General features: G+C 33.7%; 1 protein-coding gene across 1 annotated transcript in view; it reads left to right on the top strand.

Annotated features, from left to right (window-relative positions):
- Positions 1-25,244, top strand: part of LOC6035291 (5-hydroxytryptamine receptor) — a 160,053-nt gene that overhangs the window by 27,659 nt on the left and 107,150 nt on the right. The window contains exon 2 of the mRNA XM_038264335.1: positions 12,864-12,887. The gene's annotated coding sequence lies outside the window, so the exon portion shown is untranslated. The remainder of the gene's footprint in view (positions 1-12,863; positions 12,888-25,244) is intronic.

Here is a 25,244-nt window from a genome sequence, read left to right as displayed (position 1 = left end):
GATTGTTGAGGCTATTGCAAACCTCTTTTTACACTTAGCTTCCATCCATGATCAGACAAATCTCGTCTCGAAAAATGCCACCGGGACACTCTGGGATCCAACCCAGGCCGACTGGGTGAGAGGACCATTTTTTAAACTGCTTGTAATTTTAAGTAGGTAAGTCAGATCTTGAAAATTCTTAATCCATAAGAAAGGCCATTTCAGAACCTTTCTAAATTATATAATATGGCAGGTTTCCATGCAAAAAGCACCCTTTTTTGCAAATCTTGAATTTAGTATGCAGCAGTTTTTTAGCATAACTATTGATGTGCTTAACTAAATCTTATAAATTTCAATATGGGGTCCCAAGACGAATCTAATGAGCCAATACGGTCAAAATCGGCTCAGCCAGTGACACATGTCTACACACAGCCAAACACACAGACATTTGCTCAGCTGGTGATTCTGAGTCGATAAGTACAAATGAAGGTAGGTCTAGGAGGTTTAATTGGAAAGTTCATTTTTCGAGTGATTTTATAGCCTTCCATCAGTAAGGTGAGGAAGGCAAAAATGTTTTTTCTAAGCATTAAAAATTCCTTTAATTTTTTTTTTACATTGGTTTTGATGAAAAATATTTTTTTTTATCAAAAACGAAAAAACGAAACTATTGGCACTACGCCCCCCGGGGCATGGCCTTCCTCTAACGTGGGATTTCTGCTCCAGCGCCTCTGACGAGACAGGAGAAACCGGGACCGACGTTTTACTTCACCATCCGATAGAAGCTCAGTGGATAAGGCGGGAATCGAACCCGCGTCTCATAGCATCATCGGGATCGGCAGCCGAAGCCGCTACCCCTGCGCCACGAGACCCAAAAAGTACTTTTAATAAAATGCACCGTTTTCAAGTTATCTTCAGTCCAGACTCGATTATCCGTAAGCCTTGGAAAAAATCTACTTCGGAAAATCGAATCACATAAAAAAAAGTTTTTCGCTGTCTTATTTTTGATGGTTGAGCTTAAGGGGTTACATACATGTAGAAAATCACAAAATTTCATGTTTCAGAAAATTTATTCAATCCACTTAAAATATGATTTTCAATCACTCCTGAAAGTTTCATGAAGATATTCCATGATTAAACTGAGTAAGAGATGATTTACGCTCAAAATTTTGCCATGCGCAAAGCGAACTGTCAAACTTTGTGAGTGTTTTTCTCTAAACGCCGAATTGATTTACGGGTGCCATGATATCTCGAGTTGGGATGGACCAAACTGGCTGAAATTTGAGGTGAAGACTTGCAAGACATATTTCGTGTGCATTTTTAAAAAATACAAAAATCAAAAACTGACGAGTTTTTATATGAAAAACACAAAAATATTTTTATTTTTTTTTTTAAATAAGTTTTTTGAAAATCGGTCTTCGTCATGCACACAAGACCAGTTTAAAGAGTCTTCACCAAAATTTTGTGCCGATTTGGTCAAAGCAGTGTTTAGATCCGACACGCTACCACCGCGCCATGGACGCTTGATGAAATGTGAGTGAAAGAGCAGCACCATATTCTTCTCTTTGGAGTGTTGATTGGGGACGGGCCAGCATTATATGTGTTGGTGAGAACTGCAGATCGCTGAAATGTTTACACGCGGGCAAAAATGATCTACGGGTTTGCTGCAAAAAATGTTATAAAATGTGACATTTTCTGCAGCAAGTCCACTGTTGCAGATTTTGAGATATATTTTTCCTTTGGGTGTACTATCAAAACAATTTTGAAGACATTTGGTTGTATCATTGCCAAGATGTAGCTATTTGAAGTTAGCAGTTTCAAAAAACGGGTGCCACGATATCTCAACCCTGCCTTGACCAAATCGGCTCAAAATTTTGGTGAAGACTCTTTAAACTGGTCTTGTGTGCATGACGAAGGCCGATTTTCAAAAAACTTATTTAAAAAAAATAAAAATATTTTTGTGTTTTTCATATAAAAAATCGTCAGTTTTTGATTTTTGTATTTTTTTAAAAAGCAAATTTCAAAATCGAGCTTCATCATGCACACGGGATAGTTCTTGAGAGTCTTCGCCCCGATTTTCAGCCAATTTGGTCCATCCCATCTCGAGTTATCGTGGCACCCGTAAATCAACTCGGTGTTTCGAGAAAAACGCTCAGAAAATTTGACAGTCCGCTTTGCGCACGGCAAAATGATGAGCTGAAAATCGTCTCTAACTCAGTTTAATCATGTAATATCTTCATGAAAGTTTCAGGAGTTATTGAAAATCATCATTTTAGTGGATTCAATAAATTTTCTGTAATATGAAATTTTGTGATTTTCTACATGTATGTAACCCCTTAAGTAAGAGCCATGAACTACTCTAAATGAATTACAATTTTTATATTCAAGATGGCGGTGATAACATATTTAAAGAATGCATTTTTAAATTTAATAGGCGATTGAATATTCAAATCTGACAAAAATGGGGTCGCAGAAATCGAATATGATTTTTTTTTTGATCGTGATTTAATTATCCGAAATTTCATACAAACCTTCGGATAATCGAAACTTTGGAAAATCGAGTCCGGACTAAATAGCTACTTGAAATTAAAATTTAGCTAATAAATTTTCGTTTTAAGATTTTTTCAAACATTCCTAGATTCCAAAAATATTTTTTCAAAAAGTTTAGATAATTTCCAAGAAAATTGCTACAGAGACAATGAAGATTGTACTTCTGGTTGCTAAAATCCGGCGAATAATAGAAATAGAAGCAAGAAAATTTAAAGTTTTTAAAGTCTTATGCAATCATTCCCAAATTTACTAATGCCAACATCTCAACAACTAATGGTAAAATGTTCAGTGTTGCATAATGAAACATTTGTGAAATTTTATGATTTTTTTTAGAAAATATATTTTAATATTTTGCTGAATTAAGACTTACAAGACAAATTGCCTGAAACTCAATAAAACGCCCAATTAAATTTAGAAACCGGGAAAAAATGTGTGCTTTTATCCTTCTTAATAGTCCTCATCAGCACAACAAATCAAACTCGATCAATGAATAAATGCACTGTTAAATTTTCAAAGCTTGACATTCTATTTGTTTATCAATTTGTCAATTGTCAATTTGATTAATACTTTAGCTTTTATAAGTTAACCTTTTGTCGAATATCATTGCGTAAGTGCAAATATAGTTCAATTAATATAATGAAAAGAAACAAATCCTTCGATTACTGCATTTTTACCAGATTACAACACAGCACATAAATGCAAACATCCTTAATCCACAAAATGGCCAACTGGCACTAACTTTTGCCAAAACAAAAAAAAAAAAAAGTAAAAACGACACTATGCGAGCGCAATAATCGTTGGCTTACGCATTTTATGGTCCGCCCAAATTGGCCAGGTCTCAAACTTTGCATCCCTCCCCCCGTTTTCGGCACGGACATGTCACGTGTCGTAAAAGTCATCCCACGTCACTGGCCTGGCAAACTAACTCGCCCGGAATCCGGTGTCGTAAACCAGGAACATGATCGTAAGGAGCTTTGGGCACACTTTGACTATATTCCCTTAATAAACTGATGTTACCCCCGCGACGGACCATAAATAAAGCAAAACATGGCAACAGAGTGGGCACAAGTGTTGTGGAAAGTTGAGCAATGTTTTAGTCTTTTTGGCGAATATTTGTGAAATTTGTATTCGACAAATCACTTTTATTCACTGTTTAATAAGTTTCTTTGAATTTAAATTCTGATAAATATCATACAACTTCCAACTCAAAAAAAAAAAAAAAACTTTCAGCTTCCGTTGCAGACAGACAACTGACCAACACAGTGTTTCCCACCCCACCCCACCACAAGCAACCCGGTCCCTGTGGTTTGCTGGTGCTGCACCGAACAAATAGTCATTATCAACTTAAATTGGTCGAGATGTAAAGGGATTAGTGGGATAAGCAAGGCGCAAATAAAATTATGGCCACATTAAAACTTTCCCCTAATTGGGTTTCGAAGCTTCGCTGGCTGGCTGGCTGGCAAAAATGGTTGGCTGGCTTTTAAGGAAACTTTTCCCAAACCGTTTGCTCGCCAGGAACACTCGGGAAAGTGCCATTGGAGTGGAAAAAAATGCCACATCGGTGACACTGATAAGTGCGCAAAAGTTTTGTTTGCAGAAGTAACGGAAGGTTTATTCAATTAGGGAGCGCCGTAAATTTGCAGTCCGTTATGAAAGAATTAGGAGCTATTAAGAATGGTGACATTGTAAATTAAGAAAGCATAAAAAGGATACTCGTGGGCAACCAGCAATTTTCAGCTTAAATTGAAGAAATTAGTTTCAGATGGACCTTTTTCAGAAACATAATGATAGTACCCGTGAGAATTTGACCTTAACCTTTGAATCTTTTTAGGCTTAATCTCGAATGCCATTTTACTTTAAAATGCAGAGGTACAGGTACACAAAATTACTATATTTAATAAGGGAAAACAAATTGGATCCACATCATTAGAGAAAAGGGTACTCAGTCTTCAATTAGTCTAAGATTTAATTTAAAAAAATGCATCGATATAGCACTTTGTCTATCTATTATTATAAGCCAGAAAAACCGTTTTCACGCGCAGCGTAAAACGTGTAAGCGTAAATGGGCTAGCGTTTATGCTTCGACTTGACGACTTATCGATCTTTCAAGCGAGAACGAGCCGGGTCTTCGAATTTTATGTTCAGTATATGATTCTGTATAAAACCAAAAATTTGATAGGAATAAATAGGGTAAAAATAAGACCTAAAACACTAATAGGACGATATCTCTGGAAATAAATTTTGAAAAATCTTTAAATTTTGGGCCCAAGCAGTTAATCGCGCATGTTTTCCAATGGTTTTTTGTTTGAAACTGAATTCTTCTAATTTGATAGTGTTATCTGTAAATAGTCCAAAAAATACCTCTAAAAATGGCTTTGACCACATTTATTGGTCGAAAATTGCAAATCGAAAAATAAAATGCTCGTCTCCGACCCCACGGCTACAAATCTGACTTATAAAAATTGTGGTTTTTACGAGCGGTTTTCCAATGATAGAAGACACAAATAGAGCGGTTTTGAAAAAGTTACTTTTTGCGTTTCTCTTTGTTTTGTCGTCTGTGTCTGTCGCGGGTGACCATAAACGGCCATGATCGATGACGACCAACTTTTTCAAAACTTTTTTTCGTTAAATCGCGATAACTCGTGATGTTTATAAGCAAACCCCTTATGTCTATTTATCAAAATTTGTGTAATTGTCTGTTCTACAACTTTATAGAACATTGTTACACTCTAAAAAATAATCCTGCAAAGTTAGAAAAAACACGAAATTGTAAAATGAAAAACTTTGTTCTAAATGAAAAAATGACCCTTCTGGGTCAATGTAGATTCGAAAAGTACATTAAATTTCCCATAAAATGACATGTTCCAAAAAAATTTACAGTCAAGTAACGGAAAATGGGAGAATTTTTAAAACTTTTTTAGTGTTTTTTTCGATGAAATATAAGTTTTTTTCGAAATTCTGAGTACGCCATTAAATCAAGCGTCTAATTTTACATAGAAGTCCCTTTGACACCAAATTTCTATCTCATCACCGTTTCAGGCTGCAAATTATTGAAAAACACATCTTTTTTTGCATGTTAAAAAATGGAAGGGGTCGTACCACCCCTCCGTCACGAGATATCAAAAAACGAACCTCGGATTCGTGATCAGGGACAAAAGTTACCTTTTAGGACAAAGTTTCACGCAAATCGAAAAGGGGTCGGGGCAACTGCTGTGTGAGTTGGCGAAGAATTACCCAATAGTAATTTTTTCTAGGACCATTCGTCGCCGTGCACGAATTATTAAGATTTCTGAGAGAAGCGGTTTTTCCAAAAGCAAACGTTAAACCTTTCTTTTGTAAGAAAATCAAAAACGTACAAGGACATTCTGTGACCGGGCACACTACATGTTTTAAAAATATAAATCATCAGGGTTTAAATAATATTTCAAAAATAAATTTAAATCCCGGAAATGTCACCCTGGTTTACGATACTTAAAATATTGTCAAAACTACGTAATTTCAGAGAAAATACTGGAATTGTTTTTGCGTTTTTTGATGATTTGTTATATGAACATGAAATGAACTGTAATTAAAATTCAATTTGATAATTTCTTATACCATTTTTTTAAACACACGTAAAGAAATCAAAAAGAAAACAAAATACTTTCTAAGAAAATAATAGATTTTTTAATACATGTAGTTTTCTGAAAAATGAGATTATTTTTCAAAGAAATGCACGACGTGCCTAGAACAAAATATTATAAACCGAGACACCCCATCGGAGATTTATACGTGAGCAGTTCTCTACGAAATCGGTCTTTTTTTAGAATTTTAATTTTTGTATTTTTTTTATCCCTCTGATACTTTTTGGTGCCTTCGGTATGCCAAAAGAAGCCATTTTGCATCATTAGTTTGTCCATATAATTTTTCATACAAATTTGGCAGCTGTCCATACAAAAACGATGTATAAAAATTCAAAAATCTGTATCTTTTGAAGAAATTTTTTGATCGATTTGGTGTCTTCAGCAAAGTTGCAGGGCAAAGTTGTTGGCCTAGTATTCAATGTTACGCCCTTTTTAAATGTTATTCTTGGTTTGAAAATTTAGAAAAAAAAAATCGAAGAGATCGGTTTGGGCGACACTTGGAAAACATCAATTTTCATGTTTTTAAACTTTTGCATGGCATCTCAGCACATAGGATTGTATCAACAAAGTTCAAAAAAGCAAAATATAGAGAATTTTCTCAGCTTTTCAAAAATATTTTTTTCAAAAGTAGGCAAACATATGCACTAATTAAAAAATAATGAAAAACTGTGACTATTTTCAAAAAAGTTTCCTAAAAAAGGCCTTAACTTGAAAACGATGCACTTTATCAAAATTTCACTGAGGTACTTTTTGATTGCAAATTTGATTTTACATCGAAAAATCAAGTTGAAAAAATTTTGCGACCAAATTTGGTTTTTTTTAAATCAGTGTTGATTCAAAAATTCATAACTCGGTCAAAGATGTTTTGCACAACCTGGAAATTTCTGAAAAGTTGGCATTTGATGTCCTCACACATATCAAAAAATGAAAAAATAGTGTTTTTTGCAAATCAAGTTTTAGTAACAAAAAGTTTTTCCCAGTGTAGTCCATAATCATACCTACAACTTTGCCGAAGACACCAAATTGATCAAAAAATTCCTTCAAAAGATACAGATTTTAGAATTTTCATACATCATTTTTGTATCGCCAGCTGCAACATTTGTATGGAAAATTATATGGACAAACTAATGATCCAAAATGGCTTCTTTGGGCAAACCGAAGGCACCAAAAAAGTTTCAGCCGGATTAAAAAATACAAAAATGACGAATGACCGAAACCTGAGAGAACTGCTCACGTAGAAAGTTGTGTTTTGCCGGCCTAAACTAAAATCTATAAATATGAAAATATTCGATCGGTGAAAATTACGTTTTTCAAAATTTTAAGGTTTTGGATATTTGGTATGGGTTTTCAATTGATCTTGCCTTGTAGGTGGATCGATCATTAAAAAATATTTGTTATAACAAATTTGTAGAGAAATCTCTCACCTTAAAAACGCTTTTCAGGGTTTGGAATTCGGTTTTGATTGTCGGTGACATCGGTCTTTTATGCCAACTTCGTTTTACCTTGAACCTCTGGGACCATATTTGTCACTCAAAAATCAGCCAAAATATTTTAGGAAATAACAAGTTTTACCTAAAATTTATGTGTACTTTTGAAATGTTTATAACCTTAGTGAACTATAAAATAGTGCATGGACCTAGTGTGGCCTTCCCCAGTACATATTTTTTAAATAATAATTGTGTGATATACCTTACCAGTTGAAAATATTCAAAAAATATTTACTTGAATTAAAAAAAAGCGTCCACGTGGTTTGTGGATAGTCCATAAAGATATCACGAAAATAAGAAATTTTGTAAACATTTTTAGTCTTTGAAAATTCCTTTAACTATCGATATCTATTAAAAATTTCCGATCATTCGAAACCAATATCACAAAAACATGAAATTTGGTTATTTTTTCAAAAAGTAAGAATTGTTCTAAAAATCTGGAGTTTAAAACAATATAGAATGCTTTTGAAATCCTTGATAACTAAAATATTGTTTTCGAAAAGATCGGAAAAGTTTACCAACGTTTCATATTTAAAAATTAAAATTGGACCATTTGTTACCGAGATATCGACATTAGAAAATAATGAGTTGTTTGGATGAGACTTAGAAAACATCAATTTTCCTGTTTTAAAATCAAATCAAATCAAAGTCGTATCAAAAATGTTCAAAATTGCAAAATATAGAGAATTTCCTCAGCTATTTAATTTTTTTTTTCAAAAGTGGGCAAACGTGCACAAATTTCAAAAAATGAATAACTGCGACAGTTATCAAAAAAGTTACCTAAAAATCGCTTTAACATGAAAACGGTGCACTTTATCAAAATTTCCCTACAGTAGTTTGATTGCACATTCGATTTTAAATCAAATTTTTTTTAGACCATTAATTCGAATTTTTGTCACAATGACTTTTGGCCCATTCTGAAAATTTATGAAAAGTTTGCATTTGATATCAGAAATAATTGTGTTTTTTGCAAATCAAGTTTTATTGACAAAAAGTGAAATTACAAATCATAAAAAAATATCATTTTTTTCAGTGTAGTCCTTATCCATACCGACAACATGGCCGTAGACACCAAATCGATCAAAAATTCCTTCTAAAGATATAGTTTTTTGAACTTTCATATATCATTTTTGCATGGACAGCTGTCAAATTTGTATGGAAAATTATATGGACAAACTAATGATGCAAAATGGCTTCTTTGGGCATAAGGAAGGCACAAAAAAAATCAGCCGGATTAAAAAACACAAAAATTCAAATTGATTAAAAAAGATCGATTTCGTAGAGATCTGTTCCTCTTTTTTCAAAAATTGAAGGGGTCGTACTAAGTTACCCTTTAGGACTAAGTTTCACGCAAATCGAAGAGGGATCGGGGCAAGTTTTTCCGAGTTCTGTGAGTTGGTAGAGAATTACCTACTTTGAAATGTAGAAATTCTAGCAGAATATTCAAATGTACTTTTTAAAACCTGCAGTTGCTGAAACTAGTTTTTAATGGAGACGCACTAAGTTTTTTTGCTCATCTACACGAAATGTGACCCAGGTTGAAACAATTTTGAACTGGATTTTGCTGATTTAACCTGGAACTGCCCAATGTTTCGAAACCCGTTGAGCAAAGCTCTCCTGATGTTTATCATTCCTCAATTAGTCACTGACGTGCCTGCGGCTAATTCCCAGCGTAGTGGTGGGCGGCTTTTGCTTTATATTTACATAAAATGTGTGTGTTTTTCAGCACCGCTCTACGCGATACTAAATCATGTGGATGTGGACACGATCCGTTGGAGAGCGCGGACAATCTGCCAAACGGTGATAAAAGCATCCATAGGTCAACAAATCAGGCTGACGTGGAGGCTGGGCGGACTACGGAAAGACTGATTTTTTCTTTCTTCAGAAAAATATAAAGGTTTTTTTCTAGACTGTTGAACAAATCGTTCAAAGTTTACTGTCTACCAAAAAAAAAATGATTTTTTTTTTAATTTTCTCATTTATTTCTGTTTTCAAACCCCCGAACCAATCCGTGGCGGTGCAGCTATTCAAGCGGCTGACTAATGTTTGCTCTTGTGCTAAAAGCCAGCGAGTGCATCAAATTTGCTCTCGTCAATCCCCCCCCACCACCCATCGCGTTTAGTGCAGCTGCTCCCCCCGTCCAAAATGTGTTGCCACTTTTGCCGGGCACCACGCTGAAAAACATGGCATTAACGGGTTGCTTCCAGTTCGACGTTGTCGTGCTATCTTGTGTCAAGATAGCAAGACAAAATTTAAACTTCTTTCATATGAAGAGTGACAATAATGCACGGAGTTTATTTATTTTATTTTATTATTATTATTTTTGAAAGAATATCTCAGGATGAAATTGAACTTTGGGGATCTGTGAAGGTCAAAAGGTGAGCCATTGTGAGCTGCACAAAAATGGCGTTCTTAACTCAATTTTGCCCAAAATGCACGTGCGACAAGATTGCACGACAACAACGGGTTGCTTTCGCTGGTCCTGGCAGTTTTGCTTGCGGCTCGCTCGAAGTGGCGGGGGAGCAGTTGTTTCGACGAGGCAAAATTGTGTTTAAAATAAATAAATCATAAATCGAGCCTGCGCTAGCTAGTGGGAGCCAACAGGCTGGCAGCAACATTTGGAGCAGATGTGGCAGTTAGGCTTAGTGTTTTTTTTTTTGTTGTTTCTTTTCTATTTTGTTGGAGCCTGATTGAGCTGTTGATTGGTTTTACGATTTGTTGAAAATTAATGCTCGTTGGGACGTGACGTTCTCACAGTCTACGACTTTAATGTGGGTGTCAATGTTTGTTGAATTTTAGGCATTCACATTACACTGACCTACAAAAAATTACAAAAAATGACTGCGAAGGCTCAACTCGAGGGGAAACATGAAGTTTTTGAATTTTTCAAAAATAGTAAGACAGGGCCGAATACCATCTTTTAAGAAATTTGCAGAGTGTGCAAAAATTCTTTGAATAAGTTGTGATTTTTATACTATTTTTTCAAAAAATCGAAATATTGGTCCAAACAATAAATTTTACGCTCTTTTGAAATAATAGTCTTGATTTGGAAAAAAAATTGGATATGGGTAATTCTCTACCAACTCACACGAAATCGGGAAAAGTTGCCCCGACCCCTCTTCGTTTTGCGTTAAACTTTGTCCTAAGGGGTAACTTTTGTTCCTGATCATGAATCCGAGGTCCGTTTTTTGATATCTCGTTACGGAGGGGCGGTACGACCCCTTCCAGTTTTGAACATGCGAAAAAAAGGTGTTTTTCAATAATTTGCAGCCTGAAACGGTGATGAGATAGAAATTTTATGTAAAATTAGACGCCCGATTTGATCGCGTACTCAGAATTCCGAAAAACGAAAAAAACACTTAAAAAGTTTTAAAAATTCTCCCATTTTCCGTTACTCGACTGTAAAAACTTTTGGAACATGTCATTTTATGGGAAATTTAATGTACTTTTCGAATCTACATTGACCCAGAAGGGTCATTTTTTCATTTAGAACTTTTTTTTTCATTTTAAAATTTCGTGTTTTTTCTAACTTTACAGGGTTTTTTTAGAGTGTAACAATGTCCTACAAAGTTGTAGAGCAGACAATTACAAAAAATTGATATATAGACATAAGGAGTTTGGTTGTAAACATCACGAGTTATCGCGATTTTACGAATAAAAGTTTTGAAAAAGTTGGTCGTCCCTATGAATTTTCCCATTTTTTCATAAAAAATTTCTCAAATATGGGCAAAAATGTGAACTTATTAAAAAAAATAAATAACTGCAACTTAAAACAACTTGACTGAAAATGGCTATAACTTGACAATTGTGCACTTTATCAAGTTTTCACTTGAGTACTTATTGATTACAAATTTGATTTTACATCGAAAAATGAAGTTGAAAAGTTGAAATTTATTTTAAACACAATTTTGCCTCGTCGAAACAACTGCTCCCCCGCCACTTCGAGCGAGCCGCAAGCAAATCTGCCAGGACCAGCGAAAGCAACCCGTTGTTGTCGTGCAATCTTGTCGCACGTGCATTTTGGGCAAAATTGAGTTAAGAACGCCATTTTTGTGCAGCTTACAATGGCTCACCTTTTGACCTTCATAGATCCCCAAAGTTCAATTTCATCCTGAGATATTCTTTCAAAAAAAATAATAATAAATAAAATAAATAAACTCCGCGCATTATTGTCACTCTTCATATGGAAGAAGCCTTAATTTTGTCTTGCTATCTTGACACAAGCTAGCACGACAACGTCGAACTGGAAGCAACCCGTTAAAAATCATCAATTTTGTTACCGTGTATCATTTTTTCAATGTTTTCCTTATCTATACCTACAACCTTGTCGAAGACACCAAATCGATCAAAAATTCCTCCAAAAATACAGATTTTTGAATTTTCATAAATCATTTTTGTCATTTTTATTGAGTTGTGGTAGCTGCCAAATTTGTATGGAAAATTATATGTACAAACTTATTATGCAAAATGGCTTCTTTGGGCATACCAAAGTCACTGAAAAAATTTCAGCCGGATAAAAAAAAAATTAAGAAAAAAGACCGATTTCGTAGAGCATTGAGAATTCACGTGGATTTGGGGACTCCAAACTTCATGCTTCCTCTCGAGTTGAGCCTGCGCAGAAATTTTGTAGGTCAGCGTTATCAAAAAAATGTGATTGTTCATTGTTTATTGTGTATTGTTCATTGTTCATTGTTCATTGTTCATTGTTCATTGTTCATTGTTCATTGTTCATTGTTCATTGTTCATTGTTCATTGTTCATTGTTCATTGTTCATTGTTCATTGTTCATTGTTCATTGTTCATTGTTCATTGTTCATTGTTCATTGTTCATTATTCATTGTTCATTGTTCATTGTTCATTGTTCATTGTTCATTGTTCATTGTTCATTGTTCATTGTTCATTGTTCATTTTTTCATAAAATTATTTTCTATTTGGTCCTTTCCAGTACTGGGACCTGGTTAGGACCAAGTCGGCTTTTGTAATAACATTGATCTTAAAGCTAAGAGTAATTACAGAGGTCTTCCTATTGTTCATTGTTCATTGTTGTTGTTGATTGTTGTTTTACGATTTCCGATTCTTATTTTTTGCTATATTTTGACAGATTGCATTTAGTATGGTAAAATTTAAAGTATTAGTGACATTTGATATTAGTTACTATTTATTTTTGATACATTCTACTGCTAAAAAACTTATCAAAGACAAACTAAAGATGTTTCTTTTTTTTTCAGAACTCGAATTGCAAGCAATAGTTGGTAAGTTTGGTAACACATTTTTTTTGTTAGTTTGTTTTCGTTTTTCCACCTAGGTAACACTATTACCACAGGTTAAAAAACCAACGTTGAGATTAAAGCTTCTTCGAAAAGTTTTTTTTAGGAGCTTACAACAACATTGTTTTAAACTCTTCGATGATACAATAAAACTAACGAAGACAAAGTAGTAACGCCAGTGTTGCCGTTGAGTTTTGCTTTTTTTTCGACTTTGATGACGGCAGACAAAAATTAACGAATCACCATAAGTACTCCGGTGCCAACGCAAAAGTAATTATGGCAAACTTGCCCCAATTATGGTTGACACAGTACCAGTACGGAGAGGACTAAAAGGCTAACCGAAAGTGTGTCCTCGTTCGAAGCCAGGTGGCGTCGCTCGAGTGTGTACCCAAAGAAGATGCTGTGGAACTTTGAGTAACGAGCGGACGTGATTGCGTTTAAGTTGAGCCTGCCGTGAGCCCGCAGGGCGTGACGAGAGTAGAATCGGGAGGGGAGATAGAAAAAAAGTCCTCGCAAAACTGTCGTCCACGATAAGGGGAACCGTAAAAATGGAGCAGCATCGGCGGAAGATATTTTCGAGTGTATCCACTAGCAGTGAGAATGTGCTGGGAATTAGCCATAATTGCGAAATAAAGATTAAAATTCATAAATCTGACTATTTCTTCATTTAAAAAATTTAAATTGTTTTTGAATATTTTCCTTTTCTTTCTCTGTGAAAAGTGATTTTTGCTTCTGAGCAGCCGGTCTCGTGCGGACAGATAAGGTCAAGCAAGTGGGAAAGTGGGTCGAACTTTTTTCTGCTGCCTCCTCGTTTGCCTCGCTCAGTTAGTGCTGTAAAAGGTATTTAGCCTTCCAGAGTCCACTTTCAGCTATGCTGAGGAGGAAAAAAATCCTGCCTCAGGAAAATTTTTGTGGACCAATCTGATGCTTGAAATGCAGCATTTGCATTGATCTATAGAGATTCGAACAAACGAAAATCTAGAAAAAAGACTTGAACATATTGTTTTACAAACATGAAAAATTTGACCTTTCGACATCGATGAAGGTAAAAATGTAGGGAACTTAAAATAGCGCTAATAAAGAAAGTCAGAACTAAGCATGTCTCTCCGAAATCAGCCGATTGACCGAATTGGGATACTCGAAAACTAATTGGCAGATTTAATTTTCCTCAATTTCAATTCTATAAAAAAAAAAAAAACGAATGTTGAAAGCTCAAACATGGCAATGTAATGACCTTTTTGATCTGAATTAGGGTGCCCAGAAGAAATTACCCCCTACTCGACAAGTGGAAAACTCTGTGTAAATTTTGAGCGAAATTGGTTAAGATTAGCCCATTTATTTCCGAGCCTAAAGTTGGTGAAAAAACGGTTTTCATACAAATATGACTTTTTTTAAATCGCAAATAACGTTTCAAGATCGAGTTTTACTCCCTTGGTATGTTGTACAAAGTTGTAGAGCCTTAAATTTCTAATGATAATCTCACTTTTCAGAATATTTGCATGGAAGTAGCGCTTCGCGAGGAACAAACCGCAAGAAAATTGGGTTTTCCATACATTTTTTTTCGATTTTTCCCATACAAAATTCACCTCCCAGTATCAATGGGTAAATGTTGACCGATTTGGCTCATATTTGGCCCAGAGTCCTCAAATAGCTCAAAGAACAATATTCAGCTCGTGGAGCGAGGTTTTGAAAAAAAAGTCCCATATTCTGGCCACCCTAATCTGCAGCCATCCAAGTACTTATGCTGTATTCTTCAATTTGCTATGTTTTTTTTTTTTGCAATTTGAAAACGCTTCGCGGCGGAAATGCTCACCAAAGCAATTGTTTTTCCTAATGCTGAGAAAATTTTAACCCTGTACTGCCCAAATTTTTTATTTTTTCCGTGTTCAGAAGGTCATTTTGAGCAACTTTTGTTCTACGAAAAACTTTACTTCTCTTGTTTTATTTTTATTATTTTAATTTGCATTTATCTTATTTAGTTAATCTTTGTTTTTAGAAGTATTTGGCCTATTTTACCACCTCCAATCATATTACTTTTTGCCTTTCTATTTTTTTCCCTGTTTTTAGTCACTTTTTTAATTTTTTGCTTGTTTTCTACGTTTCCTGCGTAGAGGCATAGTCTGGGACACTAAAAAAATACTGCATACTTCTTTTTACTAAATATAAAGGTAATAGTAATCAAAAACGCTGCAAAAGTTGGCACCTAAAAAACGACATTTTTTTCTAAACATTGGCACATTGGCAGTCACATAAAACAAGTCAAATTTCCAAAACATGAACTCATTAAAATTTTAAGATTTCTTCTTTCCAATGCTTTGCAGAGATCAAAAATTGAGTGAAAAATGGATTTTTAGCGATTTTTTAGATAGAAGCCCGTCTAGAGGCGGGGTTGGGTTGTAGAGGGTTAATGTTAGAATCTTGAGAAAAATTAGCGTCCATCCCGGGAATTCCCGGGACAAAATTCCCGGGATTTTTCCAAAATCGAGAATTCCCGAATCCCGGGATTTTTGTTATTTTGTCCCGAGAATTTCCAAAATTGGAAAAATGTAAAACTGTTGTCTGCAAATTTAGGTTTTGTTGTAAAAATACACCCAAAACTGGCAGCGCTAGTCCGAGAGAATGATTGTTTCGAGTCGAGAGAATAGTGGTACCATTCATGGACGCAGAGAACACATCTCGAGATGGGCAATAGAACTATTCTCTCGAGGTTCATTTGCAAAAAAAGTTCATCCGTCAAACAAAAACCAAAAGTGTCGACAACGGGAATCGAACCAGAGACCTTTGACAAACCAATCCAATGACTTAGCTGCCTCGGCCACCACAGCTTGGTGACCAAGGAGGAGTCAGAAGTCGATGTATGACACTTGTTGGAGATTTATTGATTCAACTAACGAATGAACTCATTTGTTATGATGGTGTGAGTTGGTACCATTATTCTATCGATTTTGGCACTGAGCCCTCAATAAATTTTGAGAGAACGATTATCTCGACTCTGAATTTTGGGTATAGGTAAACATCGATAAAAAATAAAAACAAAATATAAAGGATGTATCCAGAGTTTTTGTTTGAAAAGGTCCTACAAGCTTTTATGTTTTCATATGTTTATTTTGTTTATAGGACCTATTCAAACAAGGTATCAGCATAAATTTGACTTACTTGTAAAAAACTGTAACTTGTAAAAAAAAATACCGATCAGTAAACTGGCTAGCGCTCTAAATATTTTGTACCAAATTATATATGTTTTTGGAAAGACTACGTATATTTATGATTATAAATTTAAATAATAATATCATTTTAAATTATTTTTCATGAAACATTTTTGGCAAATCAAGACAAATTTATCGAATGAACACAGCTGTTTTAATATTTTTTTATTGCATAATATTTTAATTATTTAGATTGATTTTGGTTTAAACAGGAACAGAGCAAAACAATTAGTACACCGATCTCCAAATGAACTGCTCTCAAATCTCCTGTACCTAATAAGACTGTAGTCCCGATTTTCCCAAGTTGGCGGTAATGACCTTAAGACAACTTGATTAATATTTTGTATATACAACATGAATGGCTAAACTTATCCAAAATTTTACTGGTATAATTTTATTTGTTGTATTTTTATTTGTTATTTAAGACATTTAAAAAGAGGCTTTTCTAGTCATGACAGATAAAAAATATGTTTTGATAAGAGACTTTGTTAATTTGAAACACATTGGATAAGATACAAGATAAGAAACCAAAGCTCAACAAAAAAAATCTTTCAAGCTACCTAAAAACTGATATCCTTGTTTAGGTTGATGTGTAGATTACCACCAATGAATAGTATTGAGCTTATTCTATGATTTGAAGCTTGAAAAACATGCAAATATAATGAAAAAAAAAAGATTTTAATACTGTTTTAAAATTTTCCCGGGATCCCGGGATTTCAAAAATATTTTTCCCGTTTCCCGGGAAATTCAAAACCCGGGAAAATTGGACGCCCTAGAGTCCTATTATACCCAATGCCTAAAAATGAATCTCTTGAGAAATTGTTGGCTTTTTGTAAAGTTTATTTCGAAATTTTAGAATCAAAAATTGATACAAAAATAATATCAAAATTCTTTTAATAAAATTGTGCTAAAAAATTAAATGTTACATTTCATATCATTAAAAATCAATCAAAAAATTTCATAAATATCCCGAGTTGAATACTGAGAGCCGATTTTGGAAATAATTGGCTTTAAACGATTGAATATGTTTGAATGTTTTTGTCTTCAAGGGGTTAATTTAATGTAGAAAATCACAAAATGTCATATTACAGAAAATTCATAAAAAATCACAAAAAAGATGATTTTTATTCACTCCTGAAATTTGATGAAGATATTTCATGATTGAAATGAGAAAAAGATGGTTAAAATTTGAAATTTTGGCCGTGCGCAAAGGCAGCTGTCGAACTTTGTTAGCGTTTTTCTCTAAACACCGAATTGATTCATGGTTGCACGATATCTCGAGATGGGATGGACCAAATTTGTTGAAATTTGAGGTGAAGACTCCTTAGATATATTCCGTGTGCTTGACGAAGTCCGATTTTTTAATTCTGCTTTTTTTAATGCAAAAATCAAAACTGACGTTTTGAATAAGAAAAACAAAACCATATTTTTATTTTTATATTTTTTTTTCAAAATCAACATTTAGAAAATCGGCTTTCCCATGCACACAAGATCGGTTAAACAAGTCTTCACCCAAATTTTGAGCCGATTTGGTCGAGGCAGTGTTGAGATATCGTGGCAACCTTTGTCTGCATTTTTTTTTAGTTAAAAATGCATATTTTTATGCCCTGGAAACAGATTAAAAAAAAGTTCAATTGTGTGCTCATACCAACCCCTGACATTTTCCACTATACATGTTTATAAAGTTTTAATGGAGAATTAGGGCGGTTCGTCTTTCTTGCATATAATTCAAAAGTTGCATGCAATATTTGGATTAAGCGAACAGCACTAATTTTATATGAAAACTTTGGAGAAAAACCATTCGGCCCTGTCTAACTATTTTTATAAAATTCAAAGTGCATGTGTTTCTGAGGACCTCAAACTTCATGATTCCCCTCGACTTGAGCCTGCGCTGAATTTTTGTTGGCCGGTGTAATCTTCAAATATTCGCAACAAAAATGAAAGCTACAGCTTTTAATATCACTTTATTGGTTCGTTCAAAAACCTTGCTGCAAAATCAGTAAATTTTAATGAATAAACGGCATAGATTATCCTTGAAAAAGCCTCATGCAAAATTTTCGAATATAATGTATTCCCTCAGTTCATCCTGATCCGTAATAAATTTCCCTAATGATTTCAACAAAAAAAAACTCCTTACTCCACCGAATGAAACCATAACGAATGCCTTTCCTGCAAAAGTTTGCAAAAACAAAACAAAAAATAACAATATCACAAAGAAAAATATGAAACAAAAACGCAAACAACTCTGCCGGATCGGGCCCTCGTACAAAAATCGCACTGCGCGCGGGGTTGGCTGGCAGGAACTTTTATTTTTTTTTTATTTCCCGGCCGAAAACTTTATAAATCCAAACGAATGGCCCCGGAAAAATTGCCTTTGTGTGCCACCGAAGGATCTCGGGCCGGCCCTGAAAGACGCGTTATCCCGCCGCTGCTGCTGTTGCGATACGATGCCCGAAAGCTACTTATTTTCAATGAAAAGGAAAGCGGGGGAGACAAAAAAAAATCAACCAAAATTGTGACGGCCGCTGAAAAAAAAAGGATTCCTTTTATGTTGGCTGTTTTTTTCCATTTCCTGATTCGCACTGCTGCTGCCTCCCTCGAAAAGCAATTAAAAATCGTTTAACTAAATGAGTTTCGGATTAAAAACGTGTGCGGGCAGGCTGAAAAATCATGATTTTTTTTTTGAAGCGCAATTGTTGGTTGTTGTGACGTTTATTTTATTATCTTATGAATCTTGTTATCTTTTTAAAATATATTGTTTTGTTAAAAGTCTCATATAATTAAGAGCGAATCCACGAGCAAAGCATTTCCATCTCGCATCGACATCACCAATCTGCCTGAAATTTTCAGGGGTTGTTTGTACATATAAAACTAGCATCTGGCCAAAATAGCAAATCGGCAAAATTAAAAAAAAAAAAGTAAAAATTCAAAATGCATCTGAAAGTGCTTAAAAAATGCAACAAAATGTAGGAAGAAGCACCCCAATTGATTAAATCTAAAGGGAGTTATTGGCATTTTAGTGAAAAAATAGCATAATTTTCAAACTGAAATAAAAAAGTGTTCCATCCAGATATCAACTCGGTTTGACCTGCAGCTTGTAGGGGACATCTGGGACTAACATCTGAGACTAGAAACGCTTTGGGCAGTTTAACACATTATATAGACACTTTTACTATTAGTGATTTTAGATCCCATTTTCTGATGATAATTTTATCATATTCGTGCTCCTGAGACAATTTCATAATAGAAACATGCATAAAAATGTTTATTTTCATCCATTTTAACCCTTTAAAAAATAAAAGTTAAATAACTCTCTTTTGAAGTTAAATAACTCCCTTTAGATTTAACCAATAGGGGTGCTTCTTCCTGCATTTTGTTGCAGTTTTTAAGCACTTTCAGATGCATTTTGAATTTTTACTTTTTTTTGAATTTTGCCAAAGTTATAGCCTTTTTAAGATTTTTGACGTTTTTGAATCTTCAAACTTTGTGTCCCGATTTGCCCCACTTCCCGTTGACCTAGATGCTAGTTTGAGGTGAGATCCAAACGACGTCCCATACAAAGGGGTATGCCCTGTTCGAGGACTCGCTCTTAAGTTCATGAAATGGGGTCTCAGAACTTAAATTTGATGTAAAAAGTAATAAAAAAAACACAAAACAAAATTTTGCTTGGTCATGATTCGATTAAACGAAGTTACATACAAACCTTCGGATAATCTAGGCTTCGGATAATCGAGTCATTTTGATGTTTTGAAGTGGTTTCGATTAGACCAGACTCAGAGCAACAAAATGTCATCATTTATTCCCAAATTTTAAGTGCTCTAAAACGTGCTGTCCCTATTCTGACTGTAGTTCCGATTCGCGGTACCCATTTTTTATGATCAACCTGCAAAGTTGCACGAGATATCTCTTTTTAACATAGCGAATGCATGGACACAGTTTCATCAAAATCAAAAATATATAAAGAAAAGACGATTTGCAAAATCGTAGAAATTCATTTTACTTTAGAGGTTGAGTTTAGTTAAGATTTTTTTCCAAAAAATTGTGATTTTTCGAAAGTACCGTACCGTATTTTCGTACCCCCCAAAAAAAAACCAAAACTCATTTGAAAGTTGGAATTAAAAAGTACTTTTGTGAATGTTCGATAAAATTCACCGTTTTCGAGTTAATGCCATTGTAAATTTAAAAAATTTTAAAATCACGTTTCACAAGTCTCACGACTTTGAATCACAATCTGAAAATATGTATTTCAAAAGATTGAGAAAATTTTAATCAAGTTTCTTCTTCTCAACATTAAAAGTCGGATCAATAGTTTCTAAAATATCATGCAGAATTTAGAATCAAATGAGTATCGCTTAGAAAAACAAATTTTTCGTAATTTTAATTCTTTGCTAGGCCATTTTTCAGCTCCTAAAGCTTGGTCCTAGAATGTCCAATTTGTTTTTCGGAGTGAGAGAACTCTTTAAAAAATAAAATAAAAAAAATTCCTAAAATTTCAACCTAAAATTAGCTTTTACCTGAAAACGAAGCTTTTTATAAAACAAAAGAACCGTAAAACGGGGTTACTTTGATTGCCGGGGTGACTTTGATAGGTTTGAGATTTTTCCGCAAAATGAAGAGTACAAATTAAAAACGTACGGGATGGTATTGAATCAGACGTGTTAGAGAAGTGTTTAAAGTACATCAAGAAGAACTTATCATAACATTTTGAAAATTTTAAAAAGTTAGTTAACTATGAATAGCATTATTTAAATCTTCTCAAAATGTCATGTTTTTCTCAACGAACATGGTTTCGAATCGGAAAACGGAATGCATTTTCGGATTCCTTGAACAATTTTCCACTAGGAGAAGGTAAAGTATGTTTTTAAATAATAAATATTATGTGTTTTTGAAAAATTAATCAAAAAATCTCTAGTATTATGGGCATGTTCAGTTGAACAAATTTCATACAAAATGTGAAAACTTTTGATTTTTGCTTCTAATTCGGTTCAAAACGTAATATTAAACGGTAATTTTATTAAAAAAAAAGACTAGTTTTAACAAATTTCAGGTAAAAATCTGACAATTTAACCTAAAATTTAAACGTATTTGTTAAAAAGCTTATAAACTCAGTTAACGAAATATAAACATTGATTTTTCTCCTTTAACCCTTTCGAGCCTGATGGGTCATATATGACCAAAATATCAAAATTTCCAAAACTAGCCTTTAATTTTCGTATGGTCATAAGAATCATTTTCCCATCATTGACTAAAAAAATATTTTTTTGAAAATTCAGGCCTAAAAGGGTTAAAACTATGTTAGCAACCTTAAAAATGGTACATTTGACTTAAAAATAAAGTTTGAACACCTTAAATCTGATTTCAACAAGAAAAACTATGACTATCAAAGTCACCCTGGAATTCAAACTAAGAATTTTTAAGGTAAATATTTTTAAACACTACTGTTTTTTTTTTCAACAATGGTGTGTGGAACTTGTGTGGGCTACCCCAGTCCATGTTTTAAAATAATAATCTTAAGACAAACCTTACTAGTTGGAAAATATTTCAAAAGTAAATTGAAATTCTATCAAAGTGGTGTGACTTACAGTGTCTACGAAATTGGTCGATTTTGTCATTTTTTTTTGATTTGGCTAAAACATTGTGGGAGCCATTCCTAAAACCAAAAAAGCCATTTTGAGTCATTGGTTCACCGATACAAGTCTCCATACAATTTTGGTACGCAAATATTCGAAAAATATGTAACTTTTGAAGGAAATTTCTTATCAATTTAGTGTCTTTGATATTGATGAGGACTGTTCAAAAAAAAAGGTACACCAAAAAAATTTTAACGACAAAAACTCATTTTTTTTATATTTTGATATGTTTTAGGAGAAAAAAAACCAACCACTTTTTAGCCATTGAGAAGTAAAGTCAAACATAGTGCCGAAAAGATATGTGTTATGAATTTTAAAAAGTGATTTTTGGAAAAACATGCAGTTTGATACATACATTTTTTGTTCTCATTTTGTATGTAATTTTGAATTTGAAATCGAAGTGAACTTTACAGATTGTTTGATAAAGTGCCGAATGTTTGATTTCAGTGAAATATTTGCAGTTTTTCGTTATTGAGCAATTCTCTACGAAATCGGTCTTTTTTCTTCAATTTTAATTTTTGTATTTTTTAATCCGACTGAAACTTTTTTGGTGCCTTCGGTATGCCCAAAGAAGCCATTTTGCATCATTAGTTTGTCCATATAATTTTCCATACAAATTTGGCAGCTGTCCATACAAAAATGATGTATGAAAATTCAAAATCTGTATCTTTTGAAGGAATTTTTGATCGATTTGGTGTCTTCGGCAAAGTTGTAGGTATGGATACGGACTACACTGAAAAAAATAATACACGGTAAAAAAATTTGGTGATTTTTTATTTAACTTTATCACTAAAACTTGATTTAAAAAACACTATTTTTAATTTTTTATTTTTGATATGTTTTAGAGGACATAAAATGCCAACTTTTCAGAAATTTCAGGTTGTGCAAAAATCATTGACCGAGTTATGAATTTTTAATCAATACTGATTTTTCAAAAAATCGAAATTTTGGTCGTAAAAATTTTCAACTTCATTTTTCGATGTAAAATCAAATTTGCAATCAAAAAGTACTTTAGTGAAATTTTGATAAAGTGCACCGTTTTCAAGTTATAGCCATATTTAAGTGACTTTTTTGAAAATAGTCGCAGTTTTTTATTTTTTAAAATTAGTGCACATGTTTGCCCAGTTTTGAAAAAAATATTTTTGAAAAGCTGAGAAAATTCTCTATATTTTGCTTATTCGGACTTTGTTGATACGACCTTTAGTTGCTGAGATATTGCAATGCAAAGGTTTAAAAACAGGAAAATTGATGTTTTCTAAGTTTCACCCAAACAACCCACCATTTTCTATCGTCAATATCTCAGCAACTAATGGTCCGATTTTCAATGTTAATATATGAAACAATTGTGAAATTTTCCGATCTTTTCGAAAAAAATATTTTCAAAATTTTCAAATCAAGACTAACATTTTAAAAGGGCGTAATATTGAATGTTTGGCCTTTTTGAAATGTTAGTCTTGATTTGAAAATTTTGAAAATATTTTTTTCGAAAAGAACGGAAAATTTCACAAATGTTTCATATATTAACATTGAAAATCGGACCATTAGTTGCTAAGATATTGACGATAGAAAATGGTGGGTTGTTTGGGTGAGACTTAGAAAACATCAATTTTCCTGTTTTTAAACCTTTGCATTGCAATATCTCAGCAACTAAAGGTCGTATCAACAAAGTCCGAATAAGCAAAATATAGAGAATTTTCTCAGCTTTTCAAAAATATTTTTCAAAACTGGGCAAACATGTGCACTAATTTTAAAAATGAAAAACTGCGACTATTTTCAAAAAGTCACTTAAATATGGCTATAACTTGAAAACGGTGCACTTTATCAAAATTTCACTAAAGTACTTTTTGATTGCAAATTTGATTTTACATCGAAAAATGAAGTTGAAAAATTTTACGACCAAAATTTCGATTTTTTGAAAAAATCAGTATTGATTAAAAAATTCATAACTCGGTCAATGATTTTTTGCACAACCTGGAAATTTCTGAAAAGTTGGCATTTTATGTCCTCTAAAACATATCAAAAATAAAAAATTAAAATAGTGTTTTTTGTAAATCAAGTTTTAGTGACAAAGTTAAATAAAAAATCACCAAATTTTTTTACCGTGTATTATTTTTTTCTAGTGTAGTCCGTATCCATACCTACAACTTTGCCGAAGACACCAAATCGATCAAAAAATTCCTTCAAAAGATACAGATTTTTGAATTTTCATACATCATTTTTGTATGGACAGCTGCCAAATTTGTATGGAAAATTATATGGACAAACTAATGATGCAAAATGGCTTCTTTGGGCATACCGAAGGCACCAAAAAAGTTTCAGTCGGATTAAAAAATACAAAAAAAATCGAATGACCGAAATCCTAGAGAACTGCAAAATAGTGACTATGAGTGAACATTTTTGAATTTTTTTTTAAACTTTAGAATGTTCATTATCAAATTGTCCAATACATTTAAGAGTGAACCGCAAGTTGCTGAAATACAGCAGCTTAAAGGAAAAAAAGGAAAATTGAAGTTTGCTAAGTCCAACCCAAACAACCTTCCAATTTCTAAAGTCGATATTTAAGCAACTAATGTTCTGATTTTCAATGTACAAAAATGAAACATTCCTGAAATTGTCCCACCTTTCCGAGTTGAAAATGGACATAGTGTATTATTTCGTCTTTTAGGAAAAGTTTAAATTTTGCATCATTATTAGGTAATGTTTTGTAATAAAGCAGATTTTTCTTCTACCAGCCTTTCACAATATTTACTTACAAAAAAAAAGTATCTATATGAAAGCTGAGCAGACACATGTTTTCACTAGTATTTTCGATCAAAAGTTGTGCTCTCTGATTTATTTTTCGTTAGAAAGCACTTCATCCCAGGAGCCTTTACCACCCCATTCCGTGAAACATTCTTTCTCGTTCTGAATTCCTCCGTATGGTTTTATAGGGGTTGAAATGTTGGAAAATGAAAACATATGAATCCGCCTTTTTCGTTCTCCTAACCGAGCGTGGAAAACATTTCACACGATGAAACCATTCTCACGCATATAAACACACACACACACATACACTGACTGTTGTTGGAAAAACTACCCCTTAACTGTGTTTCGCGTTCGCCGGAGAGGTTCACAAAATTCAGCAACAAACAACCACCAAAATGGGAGTTGGAGTTGGACGCGATTCGAGTGAGAAAATTAAAATTTGTGGCAAGCAAACTTTTCCACGCAACCACAGCCAATTCACACGGAAAACGGCTGAGCGTATTTTGCAACATAGAGCAAACAGCTGACGTTACGAGGAAATCGAGAACCTCGTTGTCGAGTTACACTAAACTGCTGCTCGTTCACTTCAAAATCCAACCCGAAACTTAACCCTGAAAGGGCGAGTCGAAAAACTTTTCAATTGAATTCCGGGTGGAAATTAAATTATCCGAAATCTCGAACACAGTACGGAAGATGACAGTTGAAATGGAAAAAAAGAACAAGCCGTCGAAACTGTCAGAGGAACTTGCGGCAAATGGGCA

This window comes from Culex quinquefasciatus, chromosome 3, assembly GCF_015732765.1.
Source record: "Culex quinquefasciatus strain JHB chromosome 3, VPISU_Cqui_1.0_pri_paternal, whole genome shotgun sequence".
Taxonomy (NCBI): domain Eukaryota; kingdom Metazoa; phylum Arthropoda; class Insecta; order Diptera; family Culicidae; genus Culex; species Culex quinquefasciatus.
The sequence above is the reverse complement of the archived record's forward strand: the minus strand, read 5'-3'. Positions and strand labels throughout refer to the sequence as shown.